This window comes from Ornithodoros turicata, chromosome 9 (assembly GCF_037126465.1).
Source record: "Ornithodoros turicata isolate Travis chromosome 9, ASM3712646v1, whole genome shotgun sequence".
Lineage (NCBI taxonomy): Eukaryota > Metazoa > Arthropoda > Arachnida > Ixodida > Argasidae > Ornithodoros > Ornithodoros turicata.
The window spans coordinates 35,260,694-35,285,942 of record NC_088209.1 but is presented as its reverse complement, the minus strand read 5'-3'; the positions used below and the strand labels follow the sequence as shown (position 1 = coordinate 35,285,942).

The window sequence follows — 25,249 nt, the reverse complement described above, 5'->3', positions numbered from 1 at the left end:
TGCTCGTGCTCGTATTCCTGTAGAGCAGAGAGAGAGAGAGAGAAGCGGAGGGACACAAAATAAAGTCATTAGCAAACCTCGAAGAACAGTAAAAAGTTGAGACAAACCACAGCATAACCGCGAAATCCCATCGCTTTCGGAGAAGCGGTGAGGGAAAAGCTTAATGCTCTCACTGATGTGTTCTCTCCTGCGCTGATTTTCGAGACTATGAGAGAAAAAAACTAAAACATCCGAGACAATTTCGAGACGTGTGTATAGTTATGCCTTGTTCGTTCACTTCGTCTATGCAACTATATAGTCTCGGCACTAACGCCGCGCGTGCGAGCTGTACTCAGACGCTGATGCACAGACGCAATCTGCATGCATAAAACAGCGGCCTTCATCCACGCTTTCATATCACATGCAGGAACTACACCGTACAAAACTATCTCGCGGACACGCATCATGTCAGTAGAGCATGAGAACCCATCTATATAAATGACAAAACGGCAACAGAGCAAGAATTCCTTTGCCTGTGCACCGGAAAAACTGCGTTGCGAATATTTCGCGAAAGAGATACCAGCCGACAAAAAGAGAAAGATGCAAATGCACCTCAATGCAATCAAAGCACGAACCCCCCAAGAGCATCATTTTCCTCGCGCGGAAGCATTTCTTTAAAATCCATACTGGTGACTTTCAACTGCAATACAGAACTGCGAAACTGCCATTGCAGAACCCCATATACGAGTGTCTGGGGATGAAATCGCGAACAGTAGATGGAATTACTCACTACAAATCTCTGTAGGAACCATACAATGGTCAACTGTGTGAGTCAGAGCGTTGCTACTTGCGTGAACGAAGCTTCCTTTAAATGTCACATGGAAAAAAGGGCGGGGGGCAATAGCGAAAGGGGAGGAGTCCCCTTTCCCCGAGTCGTGGGAAAGGTTCTCTTCGCTTGGATGTGATGTGATGTTATGTGATGTGATAAAGAAAAAAAAAATGGCGAAGTGTCTCTTCGCTTGGACCGACGTATACGGTGAAACCCTCGTTAATATGACCCCCGATAATATGACATACTCACTTTATGAACGTTTTTCTTGGGAACCGTTCCGCCGCCATGTAAATCCATCTCGTTAGTATATGACAATCCGCTTAGCCGACTATGACTGACATTTTTGTCACAAGTAGGGTCAAGCACAGGTATTAGCTTCTCGTTTTTATGACCACGTCACGTGACCCGCAGAGTAGGTCCAGGGAGAGGCTACACACATACATCATGCAGAGGGTGACACGTGTTGAAGTAGGGCGCCAAGGTTTTGGGATGACTCCTGATGTTGACCTCGGAATTACTCATAGCGCTTTTCGGACTGCCAAAGCACTGTAGTGCTTAAAACAGCAGTGACCACGAGACCAGGTCACACTGTGCTGCTGCTGCTGCTGTTGTGCACCGAAGCGGTCTCTGAGGTCAGCGGATTGTGCGTTTCTCGTTAGTATGACAATTCGCTTTATGACCAAAATCTGCGGGAACGGTGGTGGTCATATTAACAAGGGTTCACTGTATTTGCTTATCGAACCTGCAATACTGACAGGTTTAGGGCTGAGACAAGGGATTCTATGACGATGATGGTTTAATTACAGTGACGTCAGCACAAAAAAAAAAAAAAATCTGTCATGGTCACTTTACTGCCCCTGACGCGAAGTGTATGGCTCGTGCGAGCCATTTGTTTGAAGAGCGCTCCTTGTTTATACAACATCTACGTCAATGATAATTAACCAAGGTTAACAGGTTAGTTCAGCCAGTGAGTTCACGTGCTTGCGGTTACCAACAGGAATGAGCAAGGCCGCCCAGATGATAAACGAAGCCTTGCCGCTTAAAAGGTGTGACGTAGTAGCAATCCTGAAGGTGTGGGTTCGAATCCTACAGCTGGCTAACCTTTTCAGTGACTTCCTTCTTTCATTCTCTCATTTATCGCGTGACGTAGTCATTAGAGAGTTTTCGTGCATCGTGCGCTATCGCCTTTGCGTACGTAAGGAATAGCGTGATGGTTCTGCGCACTGCGCGAAGCTCTCTATGTTTTTGCGCGTGCGCAGAACCACCAGCGCTATTCCTTACGTACGCAAAGGCGATAGCGTACGATGCGCTAAAACTCACTATTGATGATGATGATGATTGAAAAAAAAAAAGAGGATTGTAGCCCTCATCACGAGGGCCGGCTACCCCAGATCACCTAAGGAAAGGAATGCCAGACACATCCACCCACACCCACTGGAGATGTCGCGAAGCGGCGACGAACGCCACAGACAGGGTCATAGCCCGTCTAACAGCTTGGTGTCCCTTAAAAACTGTGTAACGGCTCGCAAAGCTGGCAGTTGAGTGCTCGGTGACCATGGGCCCAGCACCTTCTGCACTCCGAAGGGTCGATTGTCAACCCGGCCTAACGCGGCTACAAGTCTGTCACGACACTCACTATTAAGAGCCCGCCAATGGACAAGCGTGTTTCGAAGGCCATATCCGCTCCGATATCGAACAGTGTCGGCGCGCTGCGGAGAAACGATGAACTACCGTAGTGTGAATACCTTCCTCGCGTCGTCTGCTTTTACACGTTTCTTCCGCGTTCAGTGCAGTAGGTGTAGCACTGGGGAACCGAACAGTATCGTACCATCGCGGCACAAGCGATCTTCCGGTGAATATACGCAAGAATTACGGAAAAGAACAATCAACTCCGAACATCGGCCGGCGTGTTATCCACACGGTGTCTCCCTCTATAGGTCGACCCCTATGGAGACGAATCGCCGTCAGCAGCGTGGCACCCATAGCCGCAGATGGTCAGCAAACACGCGATTTCGACGTCCATGTAGGAACCACAACGCGAAAGCTACCGACACGAGGACACGAGGGTCAGATTTGCGCTTCCTGGGTGAAGTCGCCTGCCCTTTTCCATCACGCTTGTTCGGTCCTGATTTTCACTACGTGTTCGAGAGGCCTCGCAAATTATCGCCACAGACAATACTATTGCGTCACGGAACAGGAAAAGGTCGGAGTTAATTCTTTAAGCGCACGACACTACAGAAAGAAGATTACGTAATTAGATTCATTCTTCTTTCACTTAACTCGTGTCGATTGTTTAGTATATGATGTTGCTGAGCGGTTTGGCAACATCCGGATCATTTTCACATCAAACATGATGGAGTTGCCGAAACCATGCGCTAATATTTTCAAATTCGCTTTGATTCCCCGTCTATTGGTGCGCGTTTCGTGTCTCCGTTGGAGAGTACAGTGACCTTCACAATTTCGTACCGCTGTTACAACGTGTGTGCTGCAGCAGCAGCAGCTTTGTGTCGCAACTCAATGAGAACAGTATGTGCCATTGTTACTTTCGTATGCCGTGCACACGTGCTGGGCGCGCGTATTCTGCACGATGTTTCTGCACGGTGTCTTCTTGCTGCGTCTTTCTGGCAGTGAAGTGGCAGCCACTCAAAGAGCTATCAACCGCTTCCTATGGGCGAATTCGCTTGGTCAAAATGTGGCAACAGGGCCTAGCGCTAGGAAATTTCTAGCTTAGCGCCCGCGCCAGGTCACGTGACTGTTGACACCCGAACTTAGGTGCCCAGAAACTAGCGGTCTTAGTCGCTTGGATCACGCTAGGGGCGTCGCGGTCACTAGTTTCCCGGTTCCGTCGTCTGCTAATTCGTGTTAACTTCGACGTGCGGGCCCCCGCGGTGCGGATGTGACGACACCGGATATAATTGGGCAACCTGCCGCCCTGCGCCACGAGAACACAAACCTAACCTAACCCAGCTCAACCTAACAGATTGCTATGTTTTGACGAAGAGAACGCTACTGCTCAGAATCTGGCAAAGAAAGCTGCCAGGAAATGACCACGCGAATTCGCCATATGTCTGCTGCAATATTTAAAAAAATATTACGCTACATGCTATTAGCTGTCACCGATTGGGGCCATATCGAGCATCCTCACAAATCAATGCTATAAGCAAGCGACATACGTTCAGTAAATGTGGAAATGCGGACTACGTAGAAAGTGTTGAATGTGTTTGAAGGTATTCTCTAATCGCCACTTTCACTACAGTGTACAAATCACGGTACAGGTGTAGTTAGGTACACGTTGGGACAAACGTTTATGGAACATGCGAGCGGCGTACTTTTTCTTCGGTGCGACACCCTAGCAAGCGCCGGAAGCGGGTAAGTTCACTGTTTCGGAGGGGTGGAAGGGTGCACTGTCAGCGACACACAGCGGTAGCTTCCCTCCCAGGCACACCCAGGCGACACCGGAACTACCACTGCGTGTCGCTAGCAGCGAACCTTTCCACCCCTCCGAAACAGTGAACTCACCCGCTTCCGGCAGCCGCTAGGGTGTCGCACCGAAGAAAAAGTACGTTGCTCGCGTGTTCCATAAACTTTTGTCCCAACCTGTACATGGTACGCGAGTGACGCGAGGCACTCATAGTTCTGTCGGCGAAGTCGTGACCGCAGTGTGGTGGTCCTGGTATATCGAGAACCACAGAACCGCTCCTTCCGTGAGTGTGCTTCTAGAAGTTTTACCATATGAGATCCCTATCGCGTAGATCCCTCAAAATATAATGCGTAGTGAAGAAAAGGAAGCAGAGATTGCTGGACCGCCTGCTGATTAAAGAAAAAGTTATCCAAAGAAGTTACCCTTACGTAACTCTCCCGCACTTTGTGAGACCTCTTAGCGTCGCCATACTGATACTTGGTCTGCATGCCACACTACGACTGGGGGACTAAAACACTGATAATTCGACTGCTTACCAATGCACTTGAAAGTACGCGTGCTACGCCCGCAGTAATTCACTCCTCAGGCCGTGGACTTGGGTTCAAGCGAGTCATCCTCCATAGCCTCATTTCAGGAGGCTATGGAGGATGCCACTACAGAAGAGGCACTACAGAGGAGGCCACTACACTTGAAGCACTTTATCCGTGTGAAGCAGGACGATTGTATAAGGACTCTATCTCATCTGTTCACGTGCCAGCCGTACTTCTCTTGGAGCCGCATTAACGTTAGTGCATAAAGAGGCTGCACCGCACACTCTGCGCCTCACAGACGCATGGTTGTCCACCTCTGTCGTAAAAGATATTTGAATTTTTCCCATCCACCCATGCTACTGACCTGCAATGCCCGTGAACCCCTTGACACGTCATTTCCTGGCCATTTGAATATACCATATCAGTGGTGAGGACGGCGACCAGACGACACTGTCTGTCGAAGCTCTCGTCCTGAGCCGCTCTTCCCTTAGGAAAGTAATTTTAGTCTCTCTAGCTCTCTCTTTCTATTTTTTTTTACTAGATACGTCGCCACAACTGTTATTCCCTTTCTGGGCCCAGTACACGGCGCTTTATGCCAAGTTGAGAGACTATTTGCAGTGCCGGAGAGAAAAATTTCAAGGTCGACGGACTTAAAAAAGGAATTAAACTTCTGGGGGACTATAGAAGCTGTAGCCGTTCCCCAATTATTTTCTCTATTTTTTTTCTTCTTCTTAAACTGTAGTCAATAAACAAGTGAGAGATCACGACTAAGCATAGAGACACCTATCTTTCCCACAACCTGGTACAGAACTGGCTTAATACAGAGCACACATAAGAGATCCCTTCAAGCATGGCCGACCGCTCAAGTTTATACAAATAATCCGGATTGACAATCAGGTGTCTGAAACCAGAACGCTACTCTCGGCGAACAGACACCTCTCTTATAGCGTTTCTATATCTGGCATCGCCTCACAGCAGGTAAAGAAAGTTGACATAGCGGTGAGGCCATTCTTCTTAGAAGAAAGGTGAAGAGGAGGGGGGGCTCTCACTTTCGACAGTTTTCTCTCGTTGCTGCTTTGCCGCCAAAACCTGTCCGGAAATTCGGCGGCGTTCATCCCGCGGATCTCGGGGAACGAGGTCACCCAAGGCCGGAAGAGCTAGCGAAACGTCTGTCCGCTTCGAAAACTCGTTTGCTGCCTCCCAGTGATGCGACCAAGAAAGAGATCCACGACACGGTTGTGGTGCGGTCGTTGCAGACAAAAGGGCCGCTTGACTCCTGCACAGACGGTGTCGTGACGTTCTCCAAGTATACGGCTATATTTAGTCGGGTGTCGCGCTTCGAATGGATTCAGAAGATGAAGCGAGAGTGGGGGCGAAACCGCTTTAGTGATGTGTGCGGTATTGTTGACGTATGGATGTCGTCTATTCGTTTGTCTAACAAATGACAGTCGAATAATAGTGCGTGGTTTAAATACGTGAAAAGCGAAGGCATAGAAGGAACGCCATTCGCTTCGGCGCTAAAAGCGGGCAGTATAATTCGCCGTTTGACTTTTCACCTTGAACGTTGCAGCAGCAACAACAACAATAATTAATTAATTAATGTCACGGGGTGTTTCCTTGCTTGGGCTGCGGGAATGTACAGCTGTTTATGTGAGTTGTTATGATTGGATGAGTTAGCGCAACATGCACGCGAACGTAGCAGGGCAAAGGACCAGCTCCCGTGGCTCAGTGGTTAGCGTGCTAGCCATGTCACGTCGAGACTGGGAGGTACCCGGGTTCGAATCCCGGGGCCGGCTGTGCTGTCTGGGGTTTTTCCTGGGTTTTCCTCAAACGCTTTCAGACATATGTCGGCACAATTCCCCTAGAAGTCGGCCCAGGACGCACATTTCCCCAGGGCGTCAGTCGTGACGTTGCCCACATGCGTGAGGACAACGGCAAGCCCTTGCCGTCACCACCAGCAGGGCAAAGGCTCCGAGTTCGTCCAGTATAGGCCTGTGATTATTAGAAAAGTCGTAAGCGATCAAGAGCCCGGAGCTAGTGTGCTGGATTACAGCAAGGTCTGTGCTGAACGGTCCGATGTCGATGACTTCTAAAATTGGCGCATAACACACTGTCACTGTGTCACTGAGCTAACAGCTCAGAACAGCTAACAGTTGCAAGTCATCGTGATACGTACCACAAACTCTCTGCAACCCAGAATACACTGCGAGTCAGGCATCTGCTGTTGCAAATGCTGTGTGCAATGTGTGCAATGCAGAACTGAAATGTCTGAAAGCGACTGGACGTGTAAGGTACTTGATCCCGCTTCCTCGTCAAAATATAGAATTGATGTTGTTGTAGTTGATCTCAGTGTGTTTTCAGGGGCACACCTCGGTAACGTTCGGATAGTGCCACGTTTCGGATAAAGTGGTTTCGGTTTAAAGCGGTCAGTTCATGGAATATGCGCTAAATGATTCATAGCAGGGTGCCGAACGCCATTCAATCCACTAACCCACCCACGTATGCCAATTAGGCGCTCCCGACTGCATGCAAGTAGAGGAGCCCCAGGTAGTGCACGGTCGCTCAGATATCCGAGACTCTTAAGACTTCTATATGAGGGAACGTTAATCTAACGCAGAAATGGAACGCACAGTACGACCTTAATACGCAAACGGCTTTGCATGTGATCAGCTCCTTATCCATGTTTTAGAGCCTTCCGCATTGCAGAGAACAATGCTGATGTTTCGTGGACGTCTTCACTTCTTGTTCTAATGCCATGACCCCAGGAGAGTCCTTAACCACACATACAGAGCATCTGCGGTTGTACGAAATCTGTGTGAGCACGTGCGCGATACAATTTAGTTTTTTTTTTTGGGGGGGGGGGGGTGCGATATGTAAAATGGTTACGCAGAGATGGTCAAGAGATGGATGGTTTGTAGGACCTGCTAGTCTGCGAACAAATCGTCTGAAGTCAAGTGGCGAAGTACGGAGCCATACTTTGCAATATTTAAAACTGGTTACAATATTTTGTTCTCTTCCTTTTTTCTTTCTTTTTTTTTTTGTGAGGCTCTGTACTGTTTGGAGAAATCGGAGATATCAGATACTTCAGCGTTTGAATGTCTAGTTGCGACGTCAAAACTACAGAGAGTTAGCGTCTTGTACCCAAACGAAGTACGGCACGAATAAAGCGAATTTGAGACACTTTTTTTCGTGTTCGATGCAAAACACTAACGCAAAAGCAAAAAAAAAAAAAAAAAGAACAAAAAAAACGACAAGATTGCTGGAGTATACCAGAGAAAGCGCAACATTTCCTGAACGCATCAACACGAGTGTGCTACGCGTACATTATTCATGGCATATAAACCAATCACGAAGTAGTAATAAGCCCCGGAGTACGTTATGCATGGAAGTTTTACTCGAGGAAGGGCCGTTCCCAAGCAAGAGCCGACGAGCGTATAGGATCCCATGGGGCCCAGCGCATGGCCACTGTCTAAAAACCGGAGAGAGGGGGTAATTACGAGGTAATGCATTACATCCCGGTCATAAGTAATGCTAATGCATTCCACTTTCTATAGAGGAGTGATAAGTAATGTACCGTCATTATACTTTTTGCTCGGGTACAACAACACCACCAACAACAACCTTATTTTGTGATTATGATCGGGCAGTTTCGTCGGCAGGGTAATGCGTTACGACATTACTTATTACTTGGGTTGAAACCTCAGGCACAGTCCCGCACTCAGGTAAGAAAAATTGCCAAAAAAAAAAAAGGAAAGTCCCACCAGAAGGAAGACAGAGTAGAAGTGGAGTCTTTGAACACAATCTTCTTTTACGCTGCATGATAATGATGATGACGGGAGCAGAAAAAAAAAATGGAGACGTGAGCCCGCTCACCGCGGGACAAGCTACTCCAGATCTACGCTGCAATTAATCTACGCCGCGGTGACTCCTTTAGGATGCACATACTGCTCTCACCTGTCGACGCAATCATTCGCAAGTTGCGATCTTGTAGAAATTATAGTTACTATAGCCGCTAATGTGCAACGAAGTAAGAGACTATACCAGCTCGCGTGATTACTGGTCAGGATGATCTCCTCCCACTCCGGGACTAGGAGGTGACGCGGGTTCGAACCCCGGCATCGGCTGTGCTGTCTGAGGTTTTTCCTGGGTTTATCGGTAGACGTTCCGGACGAATGTCGGCACAGTTCCCCCTGAAGTCGGCCCAGGACGCATACTAACCCCACCTGTCCCCTACTCCTTCCTTGCTGTCCTCTCTCCATCTGTCCACATCTGTACGCCGCTCATAGCCACAGTTGCTTCGCGGCGCTAGCACGGAAGAAACTAATCACGCCTCTGTACAGTGCGCGCATCAACCACCGCATGTAGGACAGTGTCAGAGACTTCTGGGCAAATGTAATGCCATTACTTCATGAAAGTATAATGGGAGAAAGGGTTAGTCAGACGTAGGCCGACTTACTATTCCTTAAATCCTTAAAAAAAGAAGAAAAACCACACACACAAACAAACAAACAAACAAACAAACAAACAAACAAACAAACAAACAAACAAACAAACAAACAAACAAACAAACAAACAAACAAACAAACAAACAAACAAACAAAAGGGGTCCTTAGAAGGTGGGCGAGAGGCCTGGGGTATCAAGGAAACTCAGGAGCGCAGTCGTAACCGCCCCCTGGTTGTGGAGGACTGGGCCAAACAGAGTGGCCAAAGAGACGTTGGGGTAACCAAGTTGTCGCAAGTGGCCTTGGAGGACGTGTCGTTGAGAGAGATACGGGTTGCAGTAATGATACCGGTTGCGGTGAAAGTAATGGCATTAGTAATACATTAGTAAGCGTGAAAAAGTAATAAGTAACGTAATACATTGCTCTACAAAATGGCAGTGAGTATAGTGGTAATGCATTACGAAATCAAAGTAATTTACTCAACCACGGCTAAAACTACTCGTCCAAGAGCACAGCGAAACGGTGCCGACGATTCCCTGAAGTACATTATGCAAATGTTAAATAGCGGCGTAAGGCAACGTGGTTTAGATGAATCGCATCGGATATCCCCACTATAACTTAAGCCTTATCGTGCGATTAACTAATAATACCTAACGATTAAAGCTAATTAACGGTATGTGATCAAAAGCAGCAGCCGTCGGGGGAAAGCCATCCTTTGACCGCGAAAGAAAAGCATCACAAGTGACGAGTGTTATTCATAATGAGGAATATTAATATGTCATCCTTCGTAATTTCTAGCCACGAAGAGTAAAATCGATGGCGAACGCCACTTATCACAGCCGCCGTGACAACCTGTGTCGATCGGATTGAATAGAAGCTGTCTTTTTACCTCGACGATGGAGTCAATGCCAAAGACGTCGTACGTTTCGATTTTTCAGGTACTGACTCTTTCATTTGAGTTCTTGTTGAATAGCTTCCAGCTTGACATATCTGCAATACGTGAAGTTCACCATAGTATGTGAATCGAAAGCTTGGTTTTTGTTCCTGTCACAATTCAATTCAAGACGCGCTTTGTGGTGTAAGTGGTGATGGTGAATTTTAGTTCCACGCTTAATTTTCACGCATACTTTCCAAGTACATTGATACTGCGTATCCACTAGAAGCAGTTAGTACACGTCAGTATTTGTCTTCAGTGTAATCACGAAAATCTTGTAATTACTTGCACTTGCGTCGATGGCAGTAGCATCGCGCCTTATGACGTCAGCACCTACCTCGTAACACATGCACCTGAAAATGACGAGAGAGGCCATCGGGGGCAATTTTCCGCGACGTTAGACAGCATTTTGCAACATATCGATCCTATACCGGTACCGGTAAACGGCCAAGTTGTAGCTGTTCCATAAATCTTCACCACGTTTTCATCAATTTGACAAAAATTTGGGGCCTATTAACGGGGAAACTGCATACACAGCCAAATGGCCCATTACATCATCACCATCATCCCACACGTCTGCGTGCGCGCACAGTCATCCGTGCACGTGTGTCTACTGCGTTGAGGAATGCTTCTCGCGTGACTCGGACGTTTTTCTCCGCCCTATATGTGGTGAACAGCAGCAAATTACTTCTCGCACGAAAGCCTGGATTTTACTAAAACAACGCTTAGTAACTAGCACGCATTATAACGATACACGATGTACAATGAAACCTTGTGCATGCGCTTGGCATATCATTACTACGAAGGCAAACGGGACTTGCTCGACGGCAACGGGAGGCCACGTTTGTTTCCGCATGAAAGTAATCCTATCTTTCCAAGATATGTGGTGTCTTTAACTCACAAACCCGCATTACACGTTTCACAATTCCGGGCTTATTTGCATGCGTGTGATAGTTTTTAATAGCTGAAGCTGCGAACGGAAGTCGCTTTCTCCACCTTGTTGTGCGCGAATGTTCGCAACGTGTAACATCTTGGCACAGTATTGGCCCAGTATTAGCCAATATTCAACCAATATTGAGCCAAGATGTTGTCCTGCCTGGGTCGTCATCGTGTTGTCATTGCCATCGGAATAAATGAGCGAGACTCCTGGGAATGGCTCGAAGGACACCAGCTTGGTGTCTGCCTCGTGGAGTTCTGTATATAGGATAAGACCGAGCCGCTACGACAGACACCCACGCACGCGCCTCTCACGTATGATCAGCGCAAAGCTGCTCGCTATCATGTACTTACCCCTGACAACGAAATCGACGAATGCGCTCATTGTTAATGTCGAATATGGGCAGCCAGTTGGCGCTCGGATGCAGTCCATTGACGAGCCTCGTTCTTTAGGAGCTTAATGTGTTTCCTCCACGATAGCTCCACATCCCATATTCAGACGTGAAAGGCACATAGATCAATTATACGGCCAGCCACACAAAGTAGGATGGGCACCGTCTAAATGGGAGTTGAGATGAGAAGTGCATAACGCGTTCGCAAGGCGGAGCCAAATTAGGTCTAACGCTGCTTTGGAATCGGTGATGGGTAGCGGAGGTACCCAGCACATCAGGGAGTTCTAGTTACATCAGATAGCAGTTCAGAAAACACGATAAGCCGATCGCCCTGTTTCTTTGAAGTGGGTGACATCACACTTCTAAGCTTCGATTTGATATCCTCCTTTGTCGTGTCGTTTTCGTAGAGTTCCTTCTGATGTACTAAAACCCTCTACAAGTGTTGGCCACTGACGCTAGTCTGATATGGCGGCGGGTAGCGGAGTGGGATTTGCCCACGGTGCAGCGAAAAATATCATCCACGAAGGTGGAAAATGGAGATCTTTCGAATACGTGCTTAAGATTGTCCTTTCTTTTTTCCCTATTTCTTTTTTTTTTTTGGTTCGGTAACTAGGAAAATAGCCCAATTGAATGAATTAGGGCATAAAACTCACGGTGAACACACGTGATAAACCGTGCAATTAATTTGTCAGTTTATTTGCTTTATGAGTGATTCGCTCTTTACCATTCATTTTTGAACACAATGGCAATTCTTGCGCAGATAACGTCGCGAGCACTAGCGCGTCCAGGGGCTCAATCTTGATGTGCACATAGCGATCGTTATAGCTATTTTTCAAAATTTGCGCGCTCATTCCGTCACGCGCATTGGCCGTCAACCGGGGAGCACAAGCGTTTAGCAAGCGTTACGGGATAGCCAGCTCCCGTGGCTCAGTGGTTAGCGTGCTAGCCATGTCACATCGAGACTGGGAGGTACCCGGGTTCGAATCCCGGTGCCGGCTGTGCTGTCTGGGGTTTTTCCTGGGTTTTCCTCAGACGCTTTCAGACATATGTCGGCACAGTTCCCCTAGAAGTCGGCCCAGGACGCACATTTCCCCTGGGCGTCAGTCGTGACGTTGCCCACATACGTGAGGCCGACAACGACAAGCCCTTTCACCATCACCACCACCACCACGGGATAGCGAAAAGTTCAAAATCTAGCCCCAGCGCGAAAGTGAATCAGACACATCGATACAATCATTCAAAGGTAAGACCAAGGTAAACAATGTTGAGCGAACAAAAAATACGAAGAAAACGCGTCGGATTTTCGAAGACAATAAATGTCCGAAACATCCCCAACACAATTAAATACGAATAACAATGGTACGCGATTTCTGGTCGAAGTTCCGATTGTTCGATGAACTCAAATTACATATTACGTGCCTCCTAATTAAGCGAATTGTACTGATTCAAAAATGAAAACTGTGCTTAAAATAAAAGAATCAATAACCTCCCTGGGAACAATGGATTTGTTTGTTCGCTAATTGGGGACGTGGAACAGCACCAAAGGAAAAACAGAGAAACAGTAAGGAAAGAATTCGTGTTTCAGGATACACGGAGGAAGGTACAAAGAAAAACATGGAAATTGGTGGTGGTGGTATTGCGGAAGGAGCTCGCCGTTGTCGGCCTCCCAGAGGTGGGCAACGTCACGGGGAATGTGCATCCTGGGCCGACTTCTACGGAAACTGTGCCGATATATGTCTGACAGCGTCCGAGAAAAATGGAGATGGTAGTCACACAAATGCGGATCCGCCTACTCCAGGCTCGGATTCCCTCGTCTCTGACCATTGCACTTTTAACCAACCCTGTTGAGTCTCCCGCGGCCGTGACCTATCACCTCCTTGAGCCTACGTACTTATCTTTCTTTTTCTGCGCCCATTTCATTATACCGAGTGCCCCAGCCGTAAATATTTGGCATGTGCGTGTGTGGCTGGAATGGGCGTCGGTTATCCGCCTCGTGAAGGAAGAGGAAAAGAAGATGGGGCCACGAGAAGACGACGGAGAATCTAGTTAGTCTGTAGCCGACCATCAACGGTTTAAGTGACCGAATAAGTCACTCGCAACTACGACTACGTTGCACTGCACATTATCAGGCATGTACTATGTACTTTATTACTATGTACGTGCGGGTCCGGGTCCGTCTCCCACATGTAATGTCCTCACTTAAGAGCCTTTTAGGTATGCTGAAATGAAAATGAAGTTTGTAAACATGCAAGTCATGAATGTCTGAAAGTCTGACGTTAACCTCCCTCTCATTAGGGACAGCTATTTAGAAGATTATAAATGCTGCAACTGCAATGCAAGCCGTTTGCTGACACGCGCGTGAAAGACAATAGGAACCCCCCAAAATAGATATCTTCCGGTGCCATATATATATATATATATATATATATATATATATATATATATATATATCTTTCTTTTTGTGTTTTGGATTTTTGCACTGTACCGAGCACGAGGTTTTTGGGTGTCCAGCATGTGTCGCCCTCAAACAAGGCCCCAGATAGTTAGGGTGTCCAAGGTTTTGCTGAAGACTGGGAGGTGCTGGGTTAGAATCCTACCACTGTACCGTCTTAGGTTTTTCCTGCGTTTTCCGAAGACTGTCCGGACGAATATCGGCCCAGTTCCCCCTGAAGTCGGCCCAGGACGCATACTAACACCCTGTTCCCCCACTTCTTCCTGCTGTCCTCTCTCCATCTGTCCCCGTCTGTGCGTCGCTCATAGCCACACGTGCTTCGCGGCGCTAACACGGAACTAAAAAAAAAGCTGGGGTGTATTTTTAATTTAGAATACATTCTATATAAATAGGAAGTGACGTCACAGAGGGCGTGTGTCCGTCCGTCTGTGGTTGTCTCCTGTAAAGCGTGCTTTCACTGCACTGTCGTAGTGTACACAGGAGAAGCAACCAAGCAAGGAGAGGTAATGCCTCTGGTTTCTCGGGAAAAACAATTATGAATAGCAAGTCAAAATGAAGAAGGCCAAAGCGGCAGCGTCCAAATGAAGAGGCCGATGAGCGAGCCCGTGTGCAGTGCATCACTTACTTCGAACCGTCGCGTGCGCCTTCTCCACGCCACCGGTTCAAACACGCCACCGAAGCCTAAGTCACGTGGCATCACTTGAGTGCGAAGACGTTGAAGCCGCAGTAAACGCTCCCCCCCCCCGCCCCCCGACACACACACACACACTTCAAACGCTACAGGTCTTCGCATTTCATATCACGGAGAGAAGTTACCGACCAGGTGCGGAAGATAAACTAATTCCATGAACATTGGCTTTGTGTTACGCATGCAAATGGCGTACAGAGCAGGTACCACAGAGTACATTCCGCAAACGCGAATCCGCTTACGTTTTGAGCAAAGCACGTTTGAAAAGAAGTTTTTGGACGAGGGACCTACGTTCTTTGCCAAAGGCAGAGCGAACCGTATATACATGCCGTACCGCACCGTATCGTACACAAATCACAGCTGGCGGCGCCCGTCCTGAGACACGTCCCTTCTCGAATCAGAGTTGTTTCTTACAACTCCTCAACTCGCAAAAATGTTGCTGCGGATACAACTTATATGTCCGTTGTTGTTTTTGCAGGCAAAAGTCTTGGCAATGAGCTACGAACGAATTTTTTGACTTTAATACATGAATGTTTGTACTGCACAAAACTGTTTACTGCACAAAACATTCATACATGCCACATGCAAACACATACATGTATACCAAAACAACCTACGGCGAAGACTACAGCGCACAATGGGTGAAAAATTATGTACAAGATGATTTCACACGTGGACTACACTCTAAAAACAGAGTAATTTTACTCCTTTTGGGGACTCAATGCATTGCCACAAAAAATAGTCCCTTTCGGGAGTCAATCAATGTCACAGAGTGGCATTTCACGCTCTGTTCTAAGAGACTCAGGTACATAACTCGTGGGCATGCACGAAAATACTTTGAATCAAAGCGTCAACCGTGATATATCCAGCGATATAAAACTGCACTATATGGGACTATAGAAGCTGCAATCACTCCCCATCTGACTCCTTTTTTTCCCTTAGGGTGTAGGGGGAGAGAGTGAAAAACGTAATACCGTTCACGCAGCAGAATATAAGGAAGTATGCCCGGACATACGAATGCATAATGTACAATAAACGTGCTAAAGAACTACTCGTTCCTTTTCAATAATTCAAACGATGCTAGAGGACCAGCACGTTGAAGAATAACGAGCAATGCAAGAACATCACGTGTAGGATAGCTTTATCCTTTTGCCTTAGAAACGAAACGCCTTACCAAACAGCTGGAAACCTAACTGAACGCGTTGTACGGCGTGACGCAATCGGGGAATGTTGAATTGTGGCAAACGGAGTTCCTCCCGCAGAGAAGAATTTGTACAACGTGTAAGGCAGAACAAATTGCACAAACGCACGGCAGTTGGTGGGTGGACTACATAATGAAAAAAAGGCTCGAACGTGGGCGTGGAATGGATGCATGAATTGAGCTGTTGCCGTGTCGTCCACACTTTCGTCGCCCACGCGTGGGCGCTTTCAATATAGGGCGCAAGGTATGATGCCAAATATCGCAGCGAGCTTTCGCTGCATTTTAAAGCCTTCACACTACTGAGCTGCACAATGGTAGCCAGGATCAGCTGATTCTCCGTGCTAAAGTTACATATTGCTAACGTTACACATGATGCGAACACCTCGACCCCGTATCTGCCACGTAAATCTCCAGTTATTTATGCATTCATCCGTACCCACAGACGCCTGCCGTGACCTTTGACTTTGAGCATGCTGGGTAGCTAGGATTGTCCTCAAGGACAACCTGCGAGGACAACAGTGATCTCCCAGAACGCCTGTCTTGCACTTCGTCGGATCAATAGGAATAAACTTCTCTCTTCCTGCTAATTCAACGACATTCTATTCAATGAACAAATTCGGTGTTGCATATCTTTCCATGCACGTACACAAGTTTTGCAACACTATCGGACGTGAAGGAGAAGATGCCACCTGGCACTTTCATATAGAGACGTTTCGTGATTCCGTCGCTTGTCTCCGGTTCATGTCGCGTATGATGTCCGGTTGATGTAAAACCGAGAGGTTTTAATACGTAGAGCCAGCCACGACGAATTATCGCGCAACCGAAATGAAATAACTTGCCGTTGCATGAAATTTATTCTTCCACTTGGTTCACCCGCGCTACCGTATGTACCACTATGTGTTCGCATCTCAGACATGTAACAGTGATGTACGGAGTACCTCGAAGTGTTTGCTGAGCCAGTTCGGGGCCAATCATGCGTTATGGTTCCGCACGATAAATGATGTGCAGTAACGTTAAGGAATTTGGGCATTCGGCAAAATGCGTTTGGATGCGGCTGCTTTATACGGACATGTTCCGTAGATCTTCGAGCGTCCGCGTGCGCCGAGGTTACGGTGCCATTGGCTGCATTAGTTTATTGGACTCGAGAAACTCGAGAGCCGACTCTTGGTGGGCAAAAATGTCGCACGTGACGTCATAGTATCCCCACAGTGACGTCACATATGCCGTCACACAGTGCGTCATATAGTGACGTCATCCAGTGACTCTCGTTCTAAAATTCGAGGATGAAACTAGGACTATAGACTACGTGAAGTTACAGCAGATCAGACGACGACAACAGAGTGGTTAGGACGAGCAAAGTAAAGACACAGTATGTTCCATTAGTTCAACACTTGAGGTGCTCGAGAGTCGACTCCCAGCGACCCTCTTCTCTCGATGTGAGTCGCTGGAGCTGATGACGTACGATGACTCTCATACGTCATCACGACTCCGACTCGCGGGTCGCGCGAGTCGAATAAAGGAAACGAAACCATTCTCTCTTCTCTCTCCACAACTGCTGCAGACGGACCTACAAGGCTGTCGACGTCGGTGGACGCTCATAAAGCCACCCCTTCTGTACCTCTACATCACTGACATTGTGATGGATGATGTAGGCCAGCTTACCGTGAGGTGAACGGGTTCATTCACCACAGCCTCTCTTGCACACATCCTTAATAATCAGGCCAGAGAAGGTTAAGCAGATCCGCTATACAATAAGGAATAAAGAGCGCAGAGGAGGACAACTACGAAGATGAAGTCGACAAGACAAGACAAGCGCTTCTCCGTCCACTTCCTCTCCGTAGTTGTTCTCGTGCGCGCTCTTCTTCCCCTGTAGACCGAATGTACCAAGTAACAGTGTGTGTTATTGAGATGCACTATATTCCCACTTTTGCGCTAAGCTGGCAGGCTGTTGCATAGTGCCACGCATATCCATACTCAGAGCCGTAGCGATGTGGGGGGGGGGGCGAGAGGGGCAGCCGCCCCCGGTGCCCTCGCCAGAGAGGGCGCCCAACGGCAGGGCCTGGCAGGATTTTCAATTTACGATCTCGGCAGTGCGAATGAGCGTTTTCTTTTGTTTGTTTAGAGAGCTGCTGACGGCAATGACAGAGAGAGAGAGAGAGAGAGAGAGCGGGGGAGGGTACTTCACGTTTACCCTGCCCCGGATGCAAACTCTCCTCGCGACCGCTCTGCCCGTACTTTTCCGGAAGCAACGGTACGCCACCAATGGGGCTGCCAGTAAACATAAATGCTGTTCGTTTGCAATTACCGCTTGGTAGATGCTCACCTACGGTGCTTCCACTGCGCTGCATTCCACCCCTTAATAGTTTATCTAAGTCCCGCGTCTCGCGATGCCCACCATTCATTCTTACAACCCCAAGAGCGTAATTACCGCAGATGCGGCTCGGCGCGATGCCGGCCCTTCTCAGCGCTTGCACCGCTTGCGTGAACCAAATTAGGCTCGATTTCGAGATCCAAGTCTGCAGAGCGCATACCAGTCTGGAAGGGACAGTTCGAGGGGCAGAGAAAGAGAGAGAGAGAGAGAGAAAGAAAGAAAGAAAAACGCGAACAGATGCCGATGAGGGTCGGCAGCTAATTTCGTGGTGGGCCCTGCTTATGTACTCTGAGAGCAAGTTCGTATAATGACGTTTCACAAGGCGAATACGTAATTGTCGTCTGCCAAATTAACTGAGCACCACGAGGCGTTCCCGCGCTCGTGTGAATTGTCATTATAATCCCTCGGCCGTACATGCAGCCGTTGCTCGTCTAAAACAGAGACCTAGGTTGTCACTGTAACAATATTCTGAGCAAATTATGCGAAATAAAAAGTAAACCAGCAGCGCCTCCATTTCGATAAATGTGGACTAGCGTGTAACATACAAAGCAGTGGCTCGAAAGAACAACTTCAAAATTCGGTAATGCTCTTATAGGACATTAAGCGCCAGTTGTCTCATTAGTTGGAGGGCATTCGGCGTTGTTTGGCTCTTTGTGCACGAGCGTGAGCTTGGTTCATATACATCTATATGCCGCTAGATACCGCACTAGATACCGCCTGTCTCGTTCCCTGTACGCGCGTGTGTGTGATAGAAATAGCGTAGGGAAGAGTGTTAAGGAGAGGGAGCATGTGCACTGCTCGTCAGAAAGCGGCCTCGTAGCAAGTCGCGGGGAAATTTATATTCTTCTTCTTCTTCCTTTTTTTTGTGTGTGTGTGCGACAATTTTGTCTTGGGAGGCACGGCAAAAGGCACGTACGAGGTGCCTGACGAGGCCATGCCACACTCATGGCCACGCCGTGCCATCAAGAGATCGTGCCCGCTTCACTGACAATAGAGTAGTGTGGCTGTCCTGCTTTTTCCACGATTGCCGTATTTCAATCCGTGGTTACCTCCTTTCCCATTCTTATTCATCCGTCCAGCCACGGGACGTTCATTACTGTACGTCCTCTCCTTGTGAACTATCATGACCTCACGTATGCTGCTTTGCACTACAGGCTTGCTGAGCATGGACAACCTCTCTTCACCTCATAAACAAACAAACAAACACTGGCCTCGTTGTTACATTCCAATTGAAGGGAACCATAGGCTTATGTTGTTTCACCTTTCGTTTTTCAGGCATGGCTCGTCCTGGCGCTGCTGTGCGTGTCTGCGGTCGGGGCGGATTCGAGCGCGTCCCGGCTGCAGAAGCGCGGCACCGGCAGGACGGCCACAGGGGCCTCTGGGGAGTGGTGGAAGATCTGGTGGCGCAGCTACCTCCCAGAAGTCACTGACCCCACAGCTATACCCCACTTGACTACGCCGTATCCCGGAGGCCCAGGTCCCACACCGGCGCCTCCAGGAAGGTTCCCCCCGTAAGTCGGTCGATTGATTATACGATGTACCTCTCAGTAGACAGCTTTTGTGTGAACCGCACTGCGATGAAATTGTCCCGTACAGGTGACATTTTTTGGCGGGTGTCTTCGAGTCGATTCATGTGGGTCGTAACGTGACACGAATACGGGAATATGCTAACGCTGTGAGGTCTAAAGAACACTGAGGTCGCTAAAGAGGTCTTCAGGATGTATCGTTTCACAGCTAAAAAAAGAAAATCGTGCTGTGATAATGACGCCAATGACAACTATACTTTCCGTTCCAGACCACGGCCACCACCTTCTCCGACAAGGAGACCGTTGTAAGTATAGACAAAAAAGAAAAAAGAAAGAAATAAACATACACACAGTGAAGAGGAACACTATCGCAACCGGTGATACTGCTTTTGTTTCCACGTATACCTTTCTAAAACTACTTGTATTTTCCTGCTTACCTTAACATGCAAAAAAAGTTACCTAAAGTGCAAAAAAATCTCTTCGCGCCTGTTACCTTGAGAGCAAAATAAAAGGAACAGGATTCATCCGTTGCGACGTTCGCGATGAGTTCCGGTTTCTTTTGTATTGGTATGTCAAGGTAGCAGCAGCCTTCATTTCGCGAGCGGATTTTTTAAAGTTCAGTGCCCCTTTAATGTGTTACTGAGTAGCCAGTATCCATGTCGATGCATCCTGCATCTACTTGTTTTTCTTCTTCTTATTTTTTCGGTATTCGTGTTGCACACAGCTACAATCCTGCGAAGGTCCTTTCTTTTTTCTTAATAAACATATCCTCCCCCCCCCCCCTCCCAGCGAAGGGCATACTGCATGCATAGTGGCCATAAAGCTGAGCGCCTCTCGCGAGGGCAGCCCCGTACGACGTTGCCATCCTCTACGACTAAACGTCAATAACTGAGGGAGGCCAAATTAACTTAAGACCCGTTGCGGGTCAATACTAAGAAAAAACTTTGAAATATGTGACAAAGAATAAGACATATATGGAACATTATCTGCCGCAACCCGCAACTGTGTCAAAAATTTAATCAATAAAGTAACCGTGTGTTCTGCTTTCCGTTCGGCCGAACGCACCGAAAAACTCGTGCGCCATTATAGTATGCACGCCATAGCATCAACACGCAAAGTTGAGGCGAAATTAAAGGTTCGTCATTATATCCGTGGATAAAAACATCGTCCCCAATGCGGAAAATGCAATATGAAGCGAGGTTAGTAAAAACGAGGTGAAATGCCCAGATCATTGAGACGGACAACGAGAATATTGACACTATTTGTATTCCAGTCCACCACAGGCACCACCTCCACCCTACCCACCGCCTGCGCCACCAGCGAGCCCACCATTAGGGCCGCCTCCGGTTCCGCGGCCTCCGTAAGTTTCATTATCCTCCCTAATTAGGCAGTTATTGTGAAATCACGTAATGTCCTGTTATTACACAAGGTTATTTGACCACCCATACTCAATAATGTAGCACATTTTCGTGTGACCTTGCGCCCGTCGAGTTCATTTGCAAATTTGCAGTATTTTTGTCCGTGAGGAGAGCATCAGGTAAATTTTATCACTTAATTCATTGGAAGAAAGAGGGCCGCTAAGAAACAGGAGTACGCAGTTACCAATGCAACCACTCTGATATTTTTATCGCTATTTGGAAATTGTTTTCCCGTCGATAGTTTTGCTAAATACACACAGCCGCTCCGTATGCAACGCAAACACTTCAATACGCAACTGTGCCAAAACTTAATTAATAGAGTAACGTTGTGTTCTGCTTTCCGTTCGGCCGAACGTACGGAAAACTCGTGTGCCATTATAGTATGTACGCCATAGCATCAACGCGCAAGGTTGAGGTGAAGTTTCAACATTACAGTGAACCCTCGTTATTATGACCATGGTCGTTCCCGAAAATGTTGGTCATAATGCGGAATTGTCATATTAACGGGGGGATCTGCAGAGGTTTCACCGCATTGTTCCCTAGGAGTATGGTCGTAAAGCGCGTATGTCAGATTATCGGGGGTCATATTAACGAGGTTTCACTGTATATCCGTGGACAAAAACCCCATACCCAATGCAGAAAATGCAATATGAAGCGAGGTTAGTAAAAACGAGGTGAAATACCCATATCATTGAGACGGACAACAAGAATATTGACACTGCTTGCATTCCAGACCCAGTCCACCACATGCTCCACCTCCACCCTACCCACCGCCTGCGCCACCAGCGAGCCCGCCATTAGGGCCGCCTCCAATTCCGCGGCCTCCGTAAGTTTCATTCTCCTCCCTAATTAGGCAGTCATTGTGAAATCACGTAATGTCCTGTTATCGCACAAGGTTATGTAACCAGCCATACTGAATGACGTAGCACCTTTTCGTGTGACCTTGCATCCGTGGAGCTCGTTGCAAATTTGTACTATTTTTGTTCGTGAGGAGAGGATCAGGTAAATTTTATAACTTAAATAAACCTCTACCCGAGAAACGATCATCATGACGTTGGTAGACAGACTGAAACCGAAACCTTTCGGGGACCATCGTAATCCCCTCAAGGCCGTGGCTTTCGGGGGCGACCTTGTTCGCCTCTACACTCTTAAAAATGAACTTCACCGCATAGCATGCTCTTAGCCAACCATTATCTCGAATGATATCGCTATGTGTCCTGATTTGTTCAAAGTGGTAGGCGTACGCCTTTTCTGTGACACTTATGCAGTTCATAATTGTCACAAAAATGGCGTACGCCTCCCGTTTTCAACAAATCAGGGCAGATAACGATATCATTCGAGATGATAGTTGGCTAGGAGCGTGCTATGCGGTGAAGTTCATTTTTAAGAGTGTAGCTTCGAGTGTAGTTCAACTCTACCAAATTGGTGGCGCTGTCGAACACTATGACGTCATTTGTTTACAAACACAGAGAGGTCTATTCACCGGAAGCAAGAGGGCCGGTAAGGAACAGAAGTACGCAGTCACTGATGCAAACACTGTAATATTTTTATCGCTATTTGGAAATTGTTTTCCCATTAATGGATTTGCTAAATACACACATCCGCTCCGTATGCAACGCAAGCACTTAGCCAACAGAACGTGTAATGCATGATTAGAGGACCTGATTGAATGACATGTTACCCAGAAGGACTCAACATCGCGAAGCCATTCTTCGCTATGTAACGTGACGTGTAACGTGTGACGTGACCATGTAACATGACGTCAGCTTGCAACCACTTCGCAAAACAACGTTGCGACCACACTATTCCACGTGAAAGAGGCGTGTATTTCTAGAAGACAACTAAGCCGTTTCAGGTTTGCTTACCAGTTCTCGGCTATAGTTTCGGGAAATACCATCCACATACATACACTGCACTGCACTGCGTAATTACATCATTCACCATCATGCCAGAAAGTATACGCATGTAGTAGACTGATCAGTTTCGTTCAGGACATCCTTACGAACGGAACAGAAACCAAATTACCTGTCTTTCCAGACGTCCTACAGGTATGTTGTCAAGGAAGGCGCCGGTCCCTTATCCACCACCAGCGCCAAGCAATCTTGTCCAGTCACTGTAAGCAAAACAGGAGAAACGTACAGCCAAACGCAGCTATAGGAACCCAAAACCCGAACCTGGATTTTGCTTTTTCGCTACTGCTGCTGCTCCCGCTTTTGCGTCCCGCTTTAGACCGTCCGTTCCCTCCTTCCTATGTTTGCGAACGCCAAGCATCTAAAGAAACCTCCACTGCCATTTGAACCCATTGTTCCTTTCTTCGCCAAATCCCAATATCCCTCGTTCCTACGGCCGGCACCCCCTTCCTGCCTGATATGCGTGGTGAGAAACGTGTTGTGTGTTGAGAGTATAGATGGCAAAGAACCCGGAATGACGAGGCTGGCTATATTCCCATAAGGAGCACTCGATAATTTGTGTGAACGCTTTATGGAGGTGTGTGTCTGCCCTTTCTGTCTGCGTCACCTTCCTGTATCCGTGCACAGAGCCCTTTATAGAGAGAGTTTGGTCATTAGGAGGAGCCTAACTTGAACTGCGTCATGCGAGTCACGGCTGAACGACCTCCCTCGCGCGCTCTATTGATGTCCAGTCGTCAACCGGTGGTCGACGCCATGTTGATGCAAAGAGTTGTTCAAGACGCGTGCGTGTCATGTCCTTCGAGAAGCCTTCGTCCTTGAGTCCTCTCAGTATGTTAACAAAGCCCTCATATCACAGACGTCCGTCGGTCATAAGCCGGCGATTCTGGTAGATTAGATTGAGCGCGACGAAAGTAGCTGTAGATAAGCCGGTGGACTGCATCAAAATGGCGCCTACCTGCTAGCTGATGGGCGGAGGTGGCGCAACCGCGCGACAACAGCCACTCTCACGTCAAAACAGGCTCCGCCCGTGAAGCGGCAAATGATCAAAAGATGGCCAAATTCTCTCTATATACGGGTCTGTCCGTGTATTCACACGAGCGACATCACCGGGGAATACTCCAGTGGAAGAAAACTACTCACGGGGCGGAAGTTCCGACGTGCCTTATGTAGAGCATGCGTACGCGGCGCCGGAATATCGGGGGCGACGTACAGCGCACGTAGCGGACTCAGCATCTACCCTGTCGTCCGCTACGGAATATCTTGTGGCTGGGACGCAGGATATTTCGCATTGTTAGAAGAGCACGAATGTACATGACCTTGAGCGGTCACGCTCATGTGGCAGGGGTGAGCTATAACCTTTTGCGCATGTTCCGCTGGAGTATTCCGGGGAACGGCGCTCCTGTGAATACACGGTATCAGTAATTCGTAAATGCAGTCACCAAAGGAGTCAGCACTATGCGCTTGATAACAGCATCAGTAATGCTGTTATCAAGCGCATAGTGCTGACTCCTTTGGTGACTGCGTTTACGAATACTTCGCCTGCTAACTGCAAAGCGATGAACGCGCCCTTCCAGAATTCCACGCACGTGGCGCTAGAGGAGTGCTTGAGAGTGTAGACAATGCTAATCTCTTTCAGGTCTTTCCCTCCACAAGGACCACCGAGACCACCGCCTGTGGCCAGACCACCGTAAGTAGACATTATTATACAATCCGCCAAAGCTCGATGAACAATTAATCGTGGGCACGGGGGAAAAAAGAGCACGAAGGCTGTGCGTCCACGCTTACACGGTTTTTGTGTGGACTGCCATCTGACGCCCCGACCTAAGCCCCCTGTACAGCCGTGCCCTAGCAGAGTAGTTTCACAAGGATGTGCTGCCAACTTTCATTGGATGCTGTTCAGTGAGGTTTCCGACGTTTCGTGTACGTTTTGGTAGATCACCACCGCACCCACCTCATAGACCCCCACAACCGTACCCACCACCTTCCCCACCTCATGGCCCATCACCACCTCTACCCCCGGTGTCCAGGCCACCGTACGTGAGCACAGTTTGAACATTGTCATAGCGACTCGTAGATAATTTGCAACATAACCGACTCTCGTATGCTTGGGGCAGAGCTCCACCACCGCAACCACCTAGGAGGCCTCCACCCGCTTACCCACCACCGGCACCCCCACGTGGACCACCTTCACCTCCAGTGGCAAGACCACCACCGTAC

General features: G+C 48.0%; 2 long non-coding RNA genes across 3 annotated transcripts in view; one reads left to right on the top strand and one right to left on the bottom strand.

Annotated features, from left to right (window-relative positions):
* The window catches only part of LOC135367929 (uncharacterized), a 152,227-nt gene that overhangs the window by 51,230 nt on the left and 75,748 nt on the right, over positions 1–25,249 (bottom strand). For both annotated transcript variants that reach the window (XR_010414586.1, XR_010414587.1), the window contains one exon: positions 23,148–23,235. This is a non-coding gene — a long non-coding RNA (uncharacterized LOC135367929). The remainder of the gene's footprint in view (positions 1–23,147; positions 23,236–25,249) is intronic.
* Positions 19,984–25,239, top strand: LOC135367930 (uncharacterized). The gene is made up of 6 exons (XR_010414588.1): positions 19,984–20,009; positions 20,978–21,064; positions 21,856–21,948; positions 24,669–24,719; positions 24,967–25,065; positions 25,147–25,239. It is a non-coding gene; the product is annotated as an uncharacterized LOC135367930 (long non-coding RNA).